A 15362-nucleotide genomic window follows, 5' to 3' on the forward strand; every position below is an offset into this window, starting at 1 on the left:
GTATTTACGTAAGTACATAAGTGTTGCCATACTGGGAAACACCAAAGGTCCATCAAGCTCAGCATCCTGTTTCCAACAGTGGCCAATCTAGGTCACAAATAACTGGCAAGATCCCAAAAAAGTACAAAACATTTTATGCTACTTATCCAAGAAATAGTGGATTTTCCCCAAGTGGTCTATGGGCTTTTCCTTTAGGAAGTCGTCCAAACCTTGTAAACTCCGCTAAGCTAACCGTCTTTACCTCATTCTCTGGCAATGAATTCCAGAGTTTAATTACACGTTGAGTGAAGAAAAACTTTCTCCGATTCGTTTTAAATTTACTACTTTGTAGCTTCATCGCATGCCCCCTAGTCCTAGTATTTTTGGAAAGTGTAAAAAGACGCTTCACATCTACCCGTTCAACTCCACATTATTTTATAAACCTCTATCATATCTCCTCTCAGCCGCTTTTTCTCCAACCTGAAGAGCCCTAGCTGCCATGGGCGTAGTTTGGGGGGGGGTGAAGGGGCATTGCCCCCCCCCAAATTCAAGGCCGGCGCAATGCTGCAGGCAGCTCTCCCTCCGTCCTGCCCTCAGCTCTCCATTCCTTCCCCCCAGTGAAGAAGAAAGCACTGCGGACTCACCTTCAGCTTCTCCCTTCCTTCACACAGTGAAATACACAGGAAATACATCATTGCAGAAGGCGGGACATTGTGTGAGGGAAGGGAGAAGCTGGAGGTGAGCCCACAGTGCTTTCTTCTTCACTGCCGTTACAGCCACTGAAAATAAAAGGGCTAAACGCGCGCGGGGAGGGGCAGGAAGGAACGGAGAGGAGGGCTGTCGGGGAGCTGAGGGAGGGCAGGGAGAATCGCTGGATATGGATGGGAGGAGAGGGCAGGGCATTGGGAGAGAAGAGATCACTGGACATGGAGAGGAGAGGAGGGGAGAGGGAGAGAAGAGATCGCTGGACATGGAGAGGAGGGGAGGGGGAGAGAAGAGATTGCTGGACAGGAGAGGAGGGGAGGGCAGGGAGAGAGGAGAATTACTGGACATGGATGGATGGAGGGGGCAGGGGAGAGAGGAAATTTGCTGGATATGGGTGGATGGAGGGGAGGGTAGGGGAGAGGAGAATTGCTGGACATGGATGGATGAATGGGGGCAGGGGAGACAGGAATTTTGCTGGATATGGGTGGATGGAGGAGAGGGCAGGGGAGAGAGGAGAATTGCTGGACAAGGATGGATGAATGGAGGGAGCAGGGGAGAGGAAATTTGCTAGATATGGGTGAATAGAGGAGAGAGCAGGGGAGAATGGAGAGTTGCTGGACATGGATGGATGGATGGGAAGGAAGTCAGGTAGGAGATGAACATGGATGGAGGGGAGGGAAGAGAGGAATATGCTGGACATGGATGGAATGGGGGGCAGTTAAGAGAGGATAAATGTTCAACAAGGATTGAGGGAAGGAAAGACAAAGGAAGGAGATGCACATGGATGGAGGAGTAGGGAGAGAGGATAAATGTTGGACATGGATGGAGGGGAGGAAAGACAGAGGAAGTAGATGCACATGGATGGAGGGGAGTGAGGAGAAATGCTGGATTTGGATGGAGGGAAAACTGCTGAATTTAAGGGCTGGATTGGAACACTTTGAGGGCAGATACTGAAACTCGAGGAAGGATAGGGACAGGGCTACAGATGGTAGATAGGACGCATAAGGACACTGGAGGATGGTGGACATGGTGAGTGAAAAAATATCAAATGGAAAGAAGACACTGCATGAAACAGAAGACACTAGGACCAAAGCAAATGGAAAAAGACCAGTGGTTAGAGGACTGGTCTTGCAATCCAGAGGTGGCCAGTTCAAATCCCACTGCTGCTACTTGTGATCCAAAATCCAAATAAATAAAGGGGGTGTCAGAGGCATAGCAAAGGCAAGGACATCCTTCTCACAGAAACATGCACATTTTGGACGTCCTCAACTGCCGTCGCAGGGACGGAGGCATAGCGAAGGACGTCCTTCACCCATACTCTAAAAAAAAAGAAAAAAGAAGTCCCTGACAAGCACTTGGACGTTTTCACCTGGACTTGTATTTTTCTAAGGTTGTAGATGGCAATTTATTTAAGGTTGTAGACGGCTATTATATTCAGCTTGTCTGCATATATGAAGCCATCTTTGGCATGCGCAGAGCAGCCACACATAATGCTTGGCTACTCTGCACTGGCTTCCCTCCTTAGGAAGGAAATCGTGTGCAAATGAGCTAACAGTGAGCAGCTCATTTGCATGTGATTTCCTTCATGCATGCCCATTCCTTTCCGAATCGCTAAGGGCTCGGTAAGGGAAGGGCTTTTTCCGTTTAGTTAGTACATCAGTTAGTCCATTGCAGTGCCCCCTAGGGTGCCCGGTTGGTGTCCTGGCATGTCAGGGGGACCAGTGCACTACGAATGCTGACTCCTCCCATGACCAAATGAGTTGGATTTGGTCGATTTTGAGATGGGCGTCCTCAGTTTCCATTATCGCTGAAAACCAGGGACAACCATCTCTAAGGTCGACCTAAATGTTGAGATTTGGGCGTCCCCGACCGTATTATCGAAACTAAAGATGGCTGCCCATCTTGTTTCAATAATATGGGCTTCCCCGCCCCTTCGCGGGGACATCCTGCGGGGATGCCCTCAGGAAAACTTGGGCACCCTGTTCGATTATGCCCCTCCACATCTTTTTTGAGATGTGGCGACCAGAATTGAACACAATATTTGAGGTGCAGTCGCACCATGGAGTGATACAGTGGCATTATAACATCCTCATTTTTGTTTTCCATTCCTTTCCTAATAATACCTAACATTCTATTTGCTTTCTTAGCCATAGCAGCACACTGAGCAGAAGGTTTCAACGTATCATCAACAAAGACACCTAGATCCCTTTCTTGGTCTGTGACTCCTAACGTAGAACCTTGCATGACGTAGCTATAATTTGGGTTCCTCTTTCCCATATGCATTACTTTGCACTCGCTCACATTAAACGTCATCTGCCATTTAGACACCCAGTCTCCCAGTCTCGTAAGGTCCTTTTGTAATTTTTCACAATCCTCCCGTGATTTAACGACTTTGAATAACTTTGTGTCATCAGCAGATTTAATTACCTCACTAGTTACTCCCATCTGTAGGTCATTTATAAATATGTTAAAAAGCAGCGGTCCCAGCACAGACCCCTGGGGAACCCCACTAACTACCCTTTTCCATTGAGAATACTGTCCATTTAACCCTACTCTCTGTTTTCTATCTTTTAACCAGTTTTTAATCCACAATAGAACACTACCTCCTATCCCATGACTCTCCAGTTTCCTTTGGAGTCTTTCATGAGGTAGTTTGTCAAATGCCTTCTGAAAATCCAGATACACAATATCAACCAGCTCACCTTTATCCACATGTTTGTTCACCCCTTCAAAGAAATGTAGTAGATTGGTGAGGCAAGATTTCCCTCCACTAAATCCATGTTGACTTTGCCTCATTAATCCATGCTTTTGAATATGCTCTGTAATTTTGTTCTTTATAATAGTCTCTTCCATTTTGCCCGGCACCGATGTCAGACTCACTGGTCTATAATTTCCCTGATCTCCTCTGGAACCTTTTTAAAAATTGGCATTACATTGGCCGCCCTCCAATCTTCCGGTACCACACTGGATTTTAAGGATAAATTACATATTACTAAGATTTGTTACTCTTCAGTTTGTAGAACTGCCCCATCACATCCTCCAGGTTTACAGAGAATTCATTCAGTTTCTCCAACTCGTCAGCTTCGAATACCATTTCTGGGACCAGTATCCCACCCAAATCATCCTCGGTGAAGACCGAAGCAAAGAATTCATTCCATCTCTCCACTACGGCTTTGTCTTCCCTGATTGCCCCTTTTTACTCCTCGGTCACCTAGCAGTCCAACTGATTCTTTTGCCGGATTCCTGCTTTTAATATACCTAAAAAAACTTTTTACTGTATGTTTTGGCCTCCAACGCAATCCTTTTTTTGAAGTCCCTCTTAGCCTTCCTTATAAGCACTTTGCACTTGACTTGACATTCCTTATGCTGTTTCTTATTATTTTCAGTCAGTTCCTTCTTTCATTTTCTGAATGATTTTCTTTTAGCTCTAATAGCTTCCTTCACCTCACTTTTTAACCATGCCGGCTGTCGCTTGGTTTTCTGTCCTCCTTTTTTAATACGCGGAATACATTTGGCCTGGGCTTCCAGGATAGTGTTTTTGAACAGCATCCATGCCTGATGCAAATTTTTGACTCTCGCAGCTACTCCTCTAAGTTTTTTTCACCGTTCTTCTCATTTTATCATAGTCTCCTTTTTTAAAGCTAAATGCTAACGTATTTGATTTCCTATGCATACTTACTTCAGAGCTAATATCAAATCTGACCATATTATGGTAACTGTTATCAAGCGGCCCCAGCACCATTACCTCTCGCACCAGATCATGCGCTTCACTAAGGACTAGGTCTAGAATTTTTCCTTCTCTCGTCGGCTCCTGTACCAGCTGCTCCATAAAGCAGTCCTTGATTTCATCAAGGAATTTTACCTCTCTAGCATGCCCCGATGTTACTTTTACCCGGCCAATATTGGGGTAATTTAAATCACCCATTATTATTGTGTTGTCCAATTTGTTTGCGTCCCTAATTTCCTTAAACATTTCTGCATCCGTCTGTTCATCCTGGCCAGGCAGACGGTAGTACACTCCTATCACTATCCTTTTCCCCTTTACACATGGAATTTCAATCCACAGTGATTCCAAGAAGTGTTTTGTTTCCTGCAGAATTTTCAATCTATTTGATTCAAGAATCTCCTTAATATACAATGCTACCCACCAGTGGCGTACCAAGGGGGGGGGAGGTGGGGGCAGTCCGCCCAGGGTGTGGGCGGGTGGGGGGTGCTCCGTCGTCTGCTGCCATCACCCTACGTTTTTTTTTTAATCCATGCAGTGACACAGGTATCTACTCTGCTGTGTGCTGTGAGAAAAGAAAATCGCTTCGTTCGCTGGTGTCGGCCCTTCCTTCGCTATGTCCCGCCCTCGAGGAAATAGGAAGTTACCTCAAAAGAGGGCGGGACATAGCGAAGGAAGGGCCGACGCCAGCGAACGAAGTGATTTTCTTTTTTCACAGCACACAGCAGAGCAGATACCTGCATCGCTGCATGGATTAAAAATAAAACGCAGGGTGGTGGCAGGAGAAGAGGGCTCTGTCGCTCTCCACAGAGGGGGGGGGGGCTCAGATGGGAGAAGGAGGTGGGGGATCTCAGAGGGGAGAAGGGAATTGGGGAGGGGTGGGGGAACTGAGAGGGGTTCTCAGAGGGGAGAAGGGAATGGGGGAGGGGTGGGGGAGCTCAGAGGGGTTCTCAGAGAGGAGAAGGGAATTGGGGAGAGGTGGGGGGAGCTCAGAGGGGTTCTCAGAGGGGAGAAGGGAATTGGGGAGGGGTGGGGGAGCTCAGAGGGGTTCTAAGAGGGGAGAAGGGAATTGGGGAGGGGTGGGAGAGCTGAGAGGGGTTTTCAGAGGGGAGAAGGGAATTGGGGAGGGGTGGGGGAGCTGAGAGGGGTGCTCACAGAGGAGAAGGGGATTGGGGAGGGGAGGGGAGGGGTGGGGGTGCTCAGAGGGGAGAAGGGGTCTGAAGCTGGAACTGGGGTCTGACAAGGGGGCAGGAGGGAGAATGGATCCATGCCTGGGGCAGGTGGGAGAATGGGTCTGGGGCTGAAAAGGGGGGATGCAAAGCATGTGATGGATGAAGGGGGCTGGAACTGGGGGCTGAAAAGGAGGGTATTTGGGATAAGGGGGCTAGAGCTGGAACTGTGGGCTGAAACTGGGGGCTTTAAAGGGGACAGGGAGAACTGGCTGGGGCTGACCTCAGGACTGGTGAGAGAAAAGGGCTGGGAGATGTGGGCTGGGGCTGGAACTAGGGGCAGGTGAAACTGGGGGCTGAAAAGAGGAGGCAGAGAGAGAGGGGACAGACCCTGGATGGAAGTGGGGAGCGTGAGGGAGGGCAGACCCTGGATGGATGGGAGAGGGAGGGCAGACGGATTGAAGGGGCAGAGAGAAAGGGCAGATGGTGGGTGAAAGGGGGAGAGAGAAAGAGGGCAGACTGGGGCAAATGGTGGATGGAAGGGAGAGAGAGGGAAGACAGTGGATGGAAGGGACATTAGAGAGGGCAGACACTGGATGGCAGAGAGAGAGCAAAGACAGATCCTGGATGAAAGGAAGACAGTGAAAAGAAGATGAGGAAAGCAGAAACCAGAGAAAACAAACTGTAAATATATATTTTTATTATTTTGCTTTAGGATATAGTATTGTAGCTGTGTTGTTTATAAATAGAACATGTAAATAAGGTAATCTTTTTATTGGACTAATTTTAATACATTTTGACTTAACTTTCAGAGAACAAACCCCCCTTCCTCAGGTCAGGATAGGATACTGTAACAGCACTATACTGTACTGACCTGAGGAAGGAGATTTTGGCCTCTGGAAGCTAAATGTATTAGTCCAATAAAATGGTATTATTTTATTTTCTGTATTTGTTTTATTTCTATTTGTTAATTTGTAAAGTGGTGATTGGTATTTGTTAGTTTTTTCAAATTTACATCTGCTGTCTTTATATTTTGCACAGTACTAGGGGACATTTTCTGTTTCTATGGTGTTGCATTGTATGCAGAGTCTGGCATTGGGGGTTCAGTTTAATTTTAGTCTAAATAGAAAGTTTATGATTACTTATTCTATAGTGGATTAGGGTGTATCTGTGTTTGTGAAAAAGACATGGCTTTCGGTTGACATTGACTGTGCAGGATCGATGATCTGTATTATTCTGTCTGTTTTCGTTTTACAATAGGTGAATTGATGTTCTAGTGCTCACTGTAGTGTTTAAGATGCTTTCCTTTTTCTTGTGTGACTGGTAGAAATTACTGCTTATGGTATGGTAGAATTGCTCTATAGGTCCTGAGTGTTTTGTATTCTCAGTATGCCTAGTACTGGATTTGGGGGGGGGGGGGGGTTAAAAAATGACTGGCCCCGGGTGTCAACTACCCTAGCTAGGTACGCCACTGCTACCCACTCACCAATTCAATCCACCCTATCACTACGATATAATTTTTACCCCAGCATGACTGTGTCCCACTGGTTATCCTCCTTCCACCAGGGTCAGAGAGATGCTTATTATATCTAATTTTTCATTTATTGAAATATATTCTAACTCTCCCATCCTATTTCTTAGGCTCCTGACATTCGCATTTAGACATTTCAAACTATGTTTGTTGTTCCTATTTGCATCATGCTCATTACTTGACAGTATTAATTTGTGGCATGTACAGTGGGAACAGCCATGTAATAAAGAAACATGTACAAAGATAGAGCAGAATTACTCTCAGCTCTGTAGATCTAATTTTATGAAGTCATTTTTATACGTGTGGCCTCATATGTGCTTAAAAGGGATGTTATAAAATACCAACCAAAGGTAAAAGCATGCTCTTTGATGATGGCATTGAATCAAATATAGCACAATACTGATCTATCTACAAGAAGCAACTGCTTAAAATTAACGATAGATAGTTCACCAAAAGTTTCTCATGTGTGAGTCTCGATATCGATTTGATCCAAGGGGGAGAAAAAGTCTCATTATGGAACAGGGGCTTTCATTATGTTCGATAACCATTCAAGTGAACAGTTTCTCAAGCAGTGTTAACAATCGGGTATATCATTTGAGACACCATACCACCTGTCTGACTAAAAATATTATTTGATACAATGTCCTTGTAATAAGCTTTACATCGGGAAAACAAGTAGATCTTTACATACGCGGATGACCGAACACTGCTCCCGCATCATACAATGACTCATGGGGGCTCCACTTCTACAACATTGTATCCAACATCTACCTGAATTCAAGGAGTTGTCACATATGGTGATAGACCACGTGTGGTAATTCCCCCACGATGTGGAGGTGATATTAATAGGCTACTATTGCAAAGAAAGCTGTTTTGGACCTATCATCTTCAAACGATGGAACCTACTGACCTCAATACTTATTTACATTGAGGTTGTTTAATGTGACCGGCTGGGGCTGTCACTATTGAATTTTCAGTTCCTGTTTTCTACTTCCGGTCTGCCCACTATTAAGAACACCACCGCCATTGTTTTAGGACCACGCCGGCAGATACAGAAGATGGACCTATATTATGTAAGTTTGAGCCAGGTTTTTGCATTTATTTAGTTCACCACTCGATGTACCACTTCATTGTTAGTTTTTCTTAGCAGGACTGTGTCAGCCAAGATCCCTTGAGAAAGCATTCGCGAAAGTAGTGCCTGTCCATGAGGAATTTTTGATTGACATTTGGAAGAAGGGGTTTTTTGTCTATGGTTATATGAACCACAAGTGGGTCACCTTAATGTTGGGTTGATAAAGAAGTCCATACGAAAGCCCCTGTGACATTATGAGACTTTGATGATGGCATGGCATGTACTTTGCATGCACAGGAGCAGATTTTGGGCAAAGCGTAGGAAGAGTATGCATGCACATACGTAGATTATAAAATACACATACCTGAAAATCGTAAGTGCCGACATTTATACCTACTTCAGGGAAAGTGAAAATCTCCATTCCCACATTGTAGGCATGATTTCTGCTATTTACATTAGTATGTCTTTATAAAATTGATCTAAAATAGGCACCTGAAATACATGGTGAATTCTATAAACAGTGCTTAAAATTGTGAGTGCAAATTTGGGCACATATCCAAATTTTCACATGCAATTTAATTGAGCAATGAGCTTGTTAGTGCAAATAATTGGGATCTAACAATCAATTACTGACAACAATTTGGATTTATGAGCACATCTTGCTAAGAGCTATTCCATAAAGAAGTGCACATAGATCATTTAGCATGCAACTGAAAATGGGATGTGGCCATGGGAAGGACATGGGCACAGGGCCGTGCCTAGGGTCTCTGGCGCCCCCCTGCAGACTATCAGTTGGGGTGCCCCCCCCCCCCCCCCGGACCTGCCTGGCTCCAAGGTGCGTGGAAGAGCTGGGTGGTGCCAAAGAGCCGAGCGCTGCGTGTGGGAAGGCAGCAGCAGCCATGGGCATAGTTTGACTGTTTCATTGGGGGGGGGGGGGGGGGGCAAAGGATGGGGTGGAGCATATTAGCATATTCTATAGAATGCACTTTGGTGAATTTCGGCTAGCAGTGTTAGCAAATTTCCTTACTATCAACATGTAAAGTGTTTTTAAAATGATCAGTGTCTGTTCTATGTTTCATCCAGGGTCAATGCCCTACTTTGTCAATCACAGCAAATAGCCTTGGGCTCTGTTTGTTTTGCAAAGGAGAAAACCTTTTTTCCTTTTTTCCTGAAGCACAGGGCTGCAGAACTGTAAGGATCATGTAGAATCAGTTATTGCACTGTTAAAAGTACAGTAATTGTTGTTTTAAGTAGCAAAATTGAACAGGAAAGCTTGCTTGCTCTGCTTATACCATATATGTCCGGAACAAAATACCTTGACATACTAACAGTAAAATGTAGTCTCTTATATGCACTTGTCATTCATTATTTAAGCAGGATGCCCTGCCTTTCTTCATAATTTTAATTTTCTTCTGATCACTAACTCTTGAGAATGGGGGACTGATTAAATTTTGGGAATAGTACCTTCAAACCATAAATTAACGCTTCGTTCTCCTCCGTGCCATGGATCGGCATGGTATCATAGCACTTGCTTGTCTTTTACACAAAAAAATCAACTGAATATCATCACAAGAAATGAAACTCTACTTCCCAGTTTCCAATTATCTTAGCTAATGATGCCAGATAGAGTTCAAATATTAGTGGGGAAACAACCCTTGACAAAGTTTTCTGGGAAGAAATTGTGTTGTTTCATTGCACAGTTTGTTTTGCAATCAGTAAAATAAGAACTAAACCATGTTAAAACTGTGGAACCTAGCCCCATATCCTGCAAACATTTTAACAGTATGGGATGAAATACAGTATCAAAAGCCACAGTTAAATCAAGCTGCAACCATGATCTGCTTTCACTAAGATACTATCCACAATTGCCAATAACAAAGATTCAGTACTATGATGACGTCTATAGTCTGATTGTGGGCTGTGCAATAACTGGTTCCTTTCAACATAATCAGCCAGTTGTCCAAGTACAAACCTTTCTAAAACTTTAGAAAATAAGGAAAGGTTTGAAATAGGCTGATAAGTGGAATAATCCCCAACCTCAACTTTGAACTTTTTTGGAATTGGAATTATGATCGTCTTCTTAAGCTCTATCAGCACCTCTCCAGGACACGAGAGTGCCCAGTCCAGCCTGTGACCTTTACCTTGTTTGATCACTTTTCTCCTCTCTGCTTTGTCAATCACCAGTGATGCAGGAGGTCTCCGGGAGTCTAAAGCAAATGGATTCAGGGACTTCTTCCTGGAAAAACATGCTTTCAAAAGCAGTAGTACCAATTGGACCAATGCCAAATGTGATAAACAGCCACATTGTGTCTGTGCAGCTTAGCAATGGGCACAGCAGCACTCTCTGTTAACACAGAAGTAAAGACGGGGGCTGTGCGTGCCTCGGCTCTCCTGAACCTCACACTTCCTGAACCACTTAAAGGCGCAGGCAGCCTCTCTCCTGCTACGAGCAGCCTGTGAAACTGAAATCTGATCTGAGCTAATACTACAGCAGCAACTTTTCTCCTATTGTGAGTCACAGTTTTGTAAATAGCACCGGCACCGCATCAATACGTGCACGAGGAAGGAAAGTTGTAAAAGCAGCAAGCAGGCAGGCACGCTCGTCTCTCCGTCTGCTTCCCTGACCTCTCTGCGTCCCGCCTTCCTCTGATGGACACTGAGAGGGCAGGGAAGCAGACGGAGACAAGCGTGCCTGCTTGTTGCTTTTACTACTGGTGCCCCGCCCACTAGTTCGCCAACGCGGTAAGGTTTTTTTTTTAAAATTCAACTCGACGGCGCCCTTGAAGGCAGGCGCCCCCCTGCGGTGCTTACCTGGCTTACCGTATTGGCACGGCCCTGCATGGGCAGGTCAGGAGTGTTCACTAAAGATACACACACTATTATAGAATTTGGAGGATCTGCACCTAATTTAGGCAAGGGGATTTATGCCAGACCTTAGTTGGTATAAATCCTCACACCTAAAAGTTGGGCGTGGATCCCAGCACTACCTGCTATCCTATAAATGGTGCCCAATTCGAACTGCAGTTTATTGAAGAGCACTCAGCGTCTTCAACTATTAATGCTTGCATTTATACCTTTAGGTGAATTTTGCAACCTGCCCTTGAACATTGCAGAATTTACACATATAAGTGAAGGATGTTTCAAAACTGTATATTCAAGGGAAACCAATTAAAGAGCCAATCACCGCATTGTTGGATTTTTGAGGTGGTTTTAAATTCCAGAGAAGTAAGAACAATTGCCCCTTAATTATTCCTTCAAACCCCAGGTCCAAATAAGCAGTTAGATAAAACTTGTTAGCAACAGGTATAAATGCCAAGGAGGAGATTTTTGTAAGGGATACATATATTTCCATCATAAAACAGGAAATGCATCCATACTTTTCAGGCACACCCAAAGCATGTCCAGAACAAGCTCCCTTCAAAACCTTGCAAGCTATGGCCATATATGTATAAGGGTAGAAATTGGTGGCAGTGGCAATAGGTGGTGGCACCAGTGAATGAGTTTATATTACCAAGGTCTTTGCCAGCAGTGCTAAAGCTTGCCAGGACATGACTCCATTGAGTGTCATATACTGAAAGGGAGCAGAAGACTCATAGTAACATAGTAACATAGTAGATGACGGCAGAAAAGGACCTGCACGGTCCATCCAGTCTGCCCAAAAAGATAAACTCATATGTGCTACTTTTTGTGTATACCTTACCTTGATTTGTACCTGTCCTTTTCAGGGCACAGACCATATAAGTCTGCCCAGCACTATCCCCGCCTCCCAACCACCAGCCCCGCCTCCCACCACCGGCTCTGGCACAGACCGTATAAGTCTGCCCAGCACCATTCCTGCCTCCCACCACCGGCTCTGCCACCCAATCTCGGCTAAGCTCCTTAGGATCCATTCCTTCTGAACAGGATTCCTTTATGTTTATCCCACGCATGTTTGAATTCCATTACCGTTTTCATTTCCACCACCTCCCGCGGGTCTCCTGAGTGTATGCCCATAATCTTCATCTTACTCATTTGCCAATTAGTTTTTTTTTAAAAAAGAGAAAACTAATAAAATGTAAAGTGTACTTGGACCTATAGATCTCCACATCAAGCAGGTCACCACTATCTTATTTCAAATCTCCTTTTAATGTCCCAAATTTTTTAATTCATAATATTTTCATTATGTTGGGCACACAGGAGGAACAACATTTTTGTAATGCTCATGTTCCTATTTTTAAGGAGAAAACATCACATTAAGCATCACTTGGTTTGTTGGAGGGACCTCTTCCCACTCATCAGACCTGAAACCTTTACTGGGGTAATGGGTGATCCCCTGCTCCTCAAACCATTCATGGTTCCTAATGTAGCATCAAAGATAAAAGGTTAGCCTACACTGATATAAACCTTTGTGATCCACTCATGCCACCCCTCTAAAAACAAAGAAGTTGAAGCTTTTGATGGAATGAGAGGCAGAAAAAGGTACATGAGTCTGGGGGGGGGGGGGGGGAATGAATACAAAGAGTGAACACGTGGGGCTAGAAAGTAGATAAAAGAAATGGGGGAAACAGGAGCTGGAGAAGGAATGAGTTTGATTGGGAATAGGGAATAGAGAAAGTGTGCATACTCTTTAGTAACTCTAGCCCTTAAAGTTACATATGAGTGAAGCTTCTTTGTTTCAACATGGATTATATCTAGCAGGGAGAATGTGTATCATACTAGATGCAAACAATATTTAAATCAATAATTGATATACTGGAGATAAGATGACAGGAATAAAATTGTATTCATACCTCCTTCATTTTTATTTATTGGAATTAATGATATCATTTAATCTTCAGAAGAAGTGACATATCAACTATTTACTTAGAATGTAAGTCAGTAATCATAAGTTTTATAGAAAATTGTAATGAATGTTTGTCTTTTGATGACAAGTAACTATTTCTGTTCATGCATGGTTACTTAAATAAGTTACAGACTCCCATAGTACTTATGTGACATTTACATTCCCTGAGCTGACTTGAAAAAAACTAATATTAAATTCAGAGTCTGGGTTTCCAGCTTCATCAATTTTCATTTATTCCTCTTACAAATTCAGAGCAATTATTTTTTCTAATTTACATAATTTGTTTCCAGAATAGAGTCATTTTGAAGTAATATCATTCTGAAGTGGGATCAAGATTGCTAATAAAGTATCTGTAATAATACAGGTTATTTGAAGGTTTTTTTAAAAATAAGTCATTAGTAACTTCACTTAATTATAATATCTTTATCTGACAGGGTGAACTCAAGTTACTTTTAGAAAGCATTCTTAAATATCTTGTTGGCAAAACATATTATGATGCTTAAAGATAAATCCCTTGAGCTGTGCATTAGGCTATTGAAACCTGCATACTGGTGATATTTTAAATACGTTCATAATATGTGGGATCCAGGAATGTAAATACTGCTGTTGGATTAAAAAATGTAGTATAAACCCCCCAAAACAGAACATGGTTAATCACAAAAACAGCTTGGAATCTATTGACCTCTAGTAGTAGCCACCAAAGGCAGAAGTGAGTGGGATTTGCTCCTACCTATATGACCACTAGACCACCAGAACTGTCATTAGATCCAGGGGAACTTCTGGGATGTTGTTTAAAAAGACCATCATGGAAGCCCAGACCATATGTATTCCACATATTAACAAAGATGGAAAGGAGAATAAATGACTGCCAGCATGGTTAAAAGGTGAAGTGAAAGAGATTATTAGACCCAACAGAACATCCTTCAAAGAATGGAAAAAGGATCCGAACGAAGAAAAGATGAAGCACCATAAGCAATATCAAGCTAGATGCAAAGCATTGGTAGAGACGGCTAACAGAGAATATGAAGAAAATATCTTGCCTTGGAGACAAAAACTCATAATAGCACCTTTTTCAGGTACATCAGAATCAGAAAACCTGTAAGGGAATCCGTGGAACCTTTAAATCATGAAGAAGAAAAAGGGACAAGACCATAGCGAAGAGATTGAAGGAATTCTTTGTTTCAGTCTTTCCCAAAGAAGATGTAAGAGATCTACCTGTACTGGAAATGGTTTTCAAGGTTGACGATGCAGAGGAACTGAAATAAATCATGGGGAACTTGGAGGACGTATTCAGCCAAATTGACAAGTTAAAGAGTGATAAATCACCTGGACTGGACTCAAACATGAAATTGCTTATCTGTCAGTGATCTGTAACCTTTCATTAAAATCATCCATACTACCTGAAGAATGGAAGGTGGCCAATGTAATGCCAATTTTTTAAAAGGGTTGCTAGGTTGATCTGGGAAATTGCAGACCGGTAAGCCTGACTTCAGTGCCTGGCATAACAGTGGAAACTATTATAAAGAATAAAATTATGGAACACATAGATAAACACGTTTTAATGTGATGGAGTCAGCATTGGTTCAGGCAAGGGAAGTCTTGCCTCACTAATTTGCTTCATTTCTTTGAAGGCGTGAATAAACATATGGATAAAGGTGAGCCAGTTGATGTAGTGTATCTAGATTCTCAGAAAGCTTTTGACAAAGTTCCTCATGAGAAACTCCTGAGAAAATTAAAAAGTCATAGGCTAGGAGGTAATGTCCTTCTGTTGATTAGGAATTGGTTACAGGACAGAAAACAGAGGGTAGGCCATTTTTTCAATGGAGAAGGGTGAATAGTGGAGTGCCCTAGGGATCTGTACTTGGACTGGTGCTATCTAACATATTTATAAATGATCTGGAAAATGGAACAACGAGTGAAGTGATTAGATTTGCACATGATACAAAACTATTAAAAGTTGTCAAAACACATGTGGATTGTGAAAAATTGCAGGAAAACCTTAGGAAACTGGAAAACTGGGCATCCAAATGGCAGATGAAATTTAACATGGACAGATGCACAGAGGTATTATAATATTATAATGCACATTGGGAAGAATAATCCGAATCATAGATACTTGATGCTAGGAGTCAGCAATACGCTGAAAACTTCTGCTAGTGTGCAGCGGCAGCCAAAAAGGAAACAAGGTGCTAGGAATTATTAGGAAAGGGATGCAAAATAAAACCAAGAATATTATAATGCCTCTGCATCAGTCCATAGTGAAATCTCACCTTGGATATTGCATTCAACTCTAGTCGCTGTGTCTCAAAAAAGATATAGCGGAATTAGAAAAGGTTCAAAGAAGAGTGACCAAAATGTTA

The sequence above is a fragment of the Microcaecilia unicolor genome, chromosome 2, assembly GCF_901765095.1.
Source record: "Microcaecilia unicolor chromosome 2, aMicUni1.1, whole genome shotgun sequence".
Lineage (NCBI taxonomy): Eukaryota > Metazoa > Chordata > Amphibia > Gymnophiona > Siphonopidae > Microcaecilia > Microcaecilia unicolor.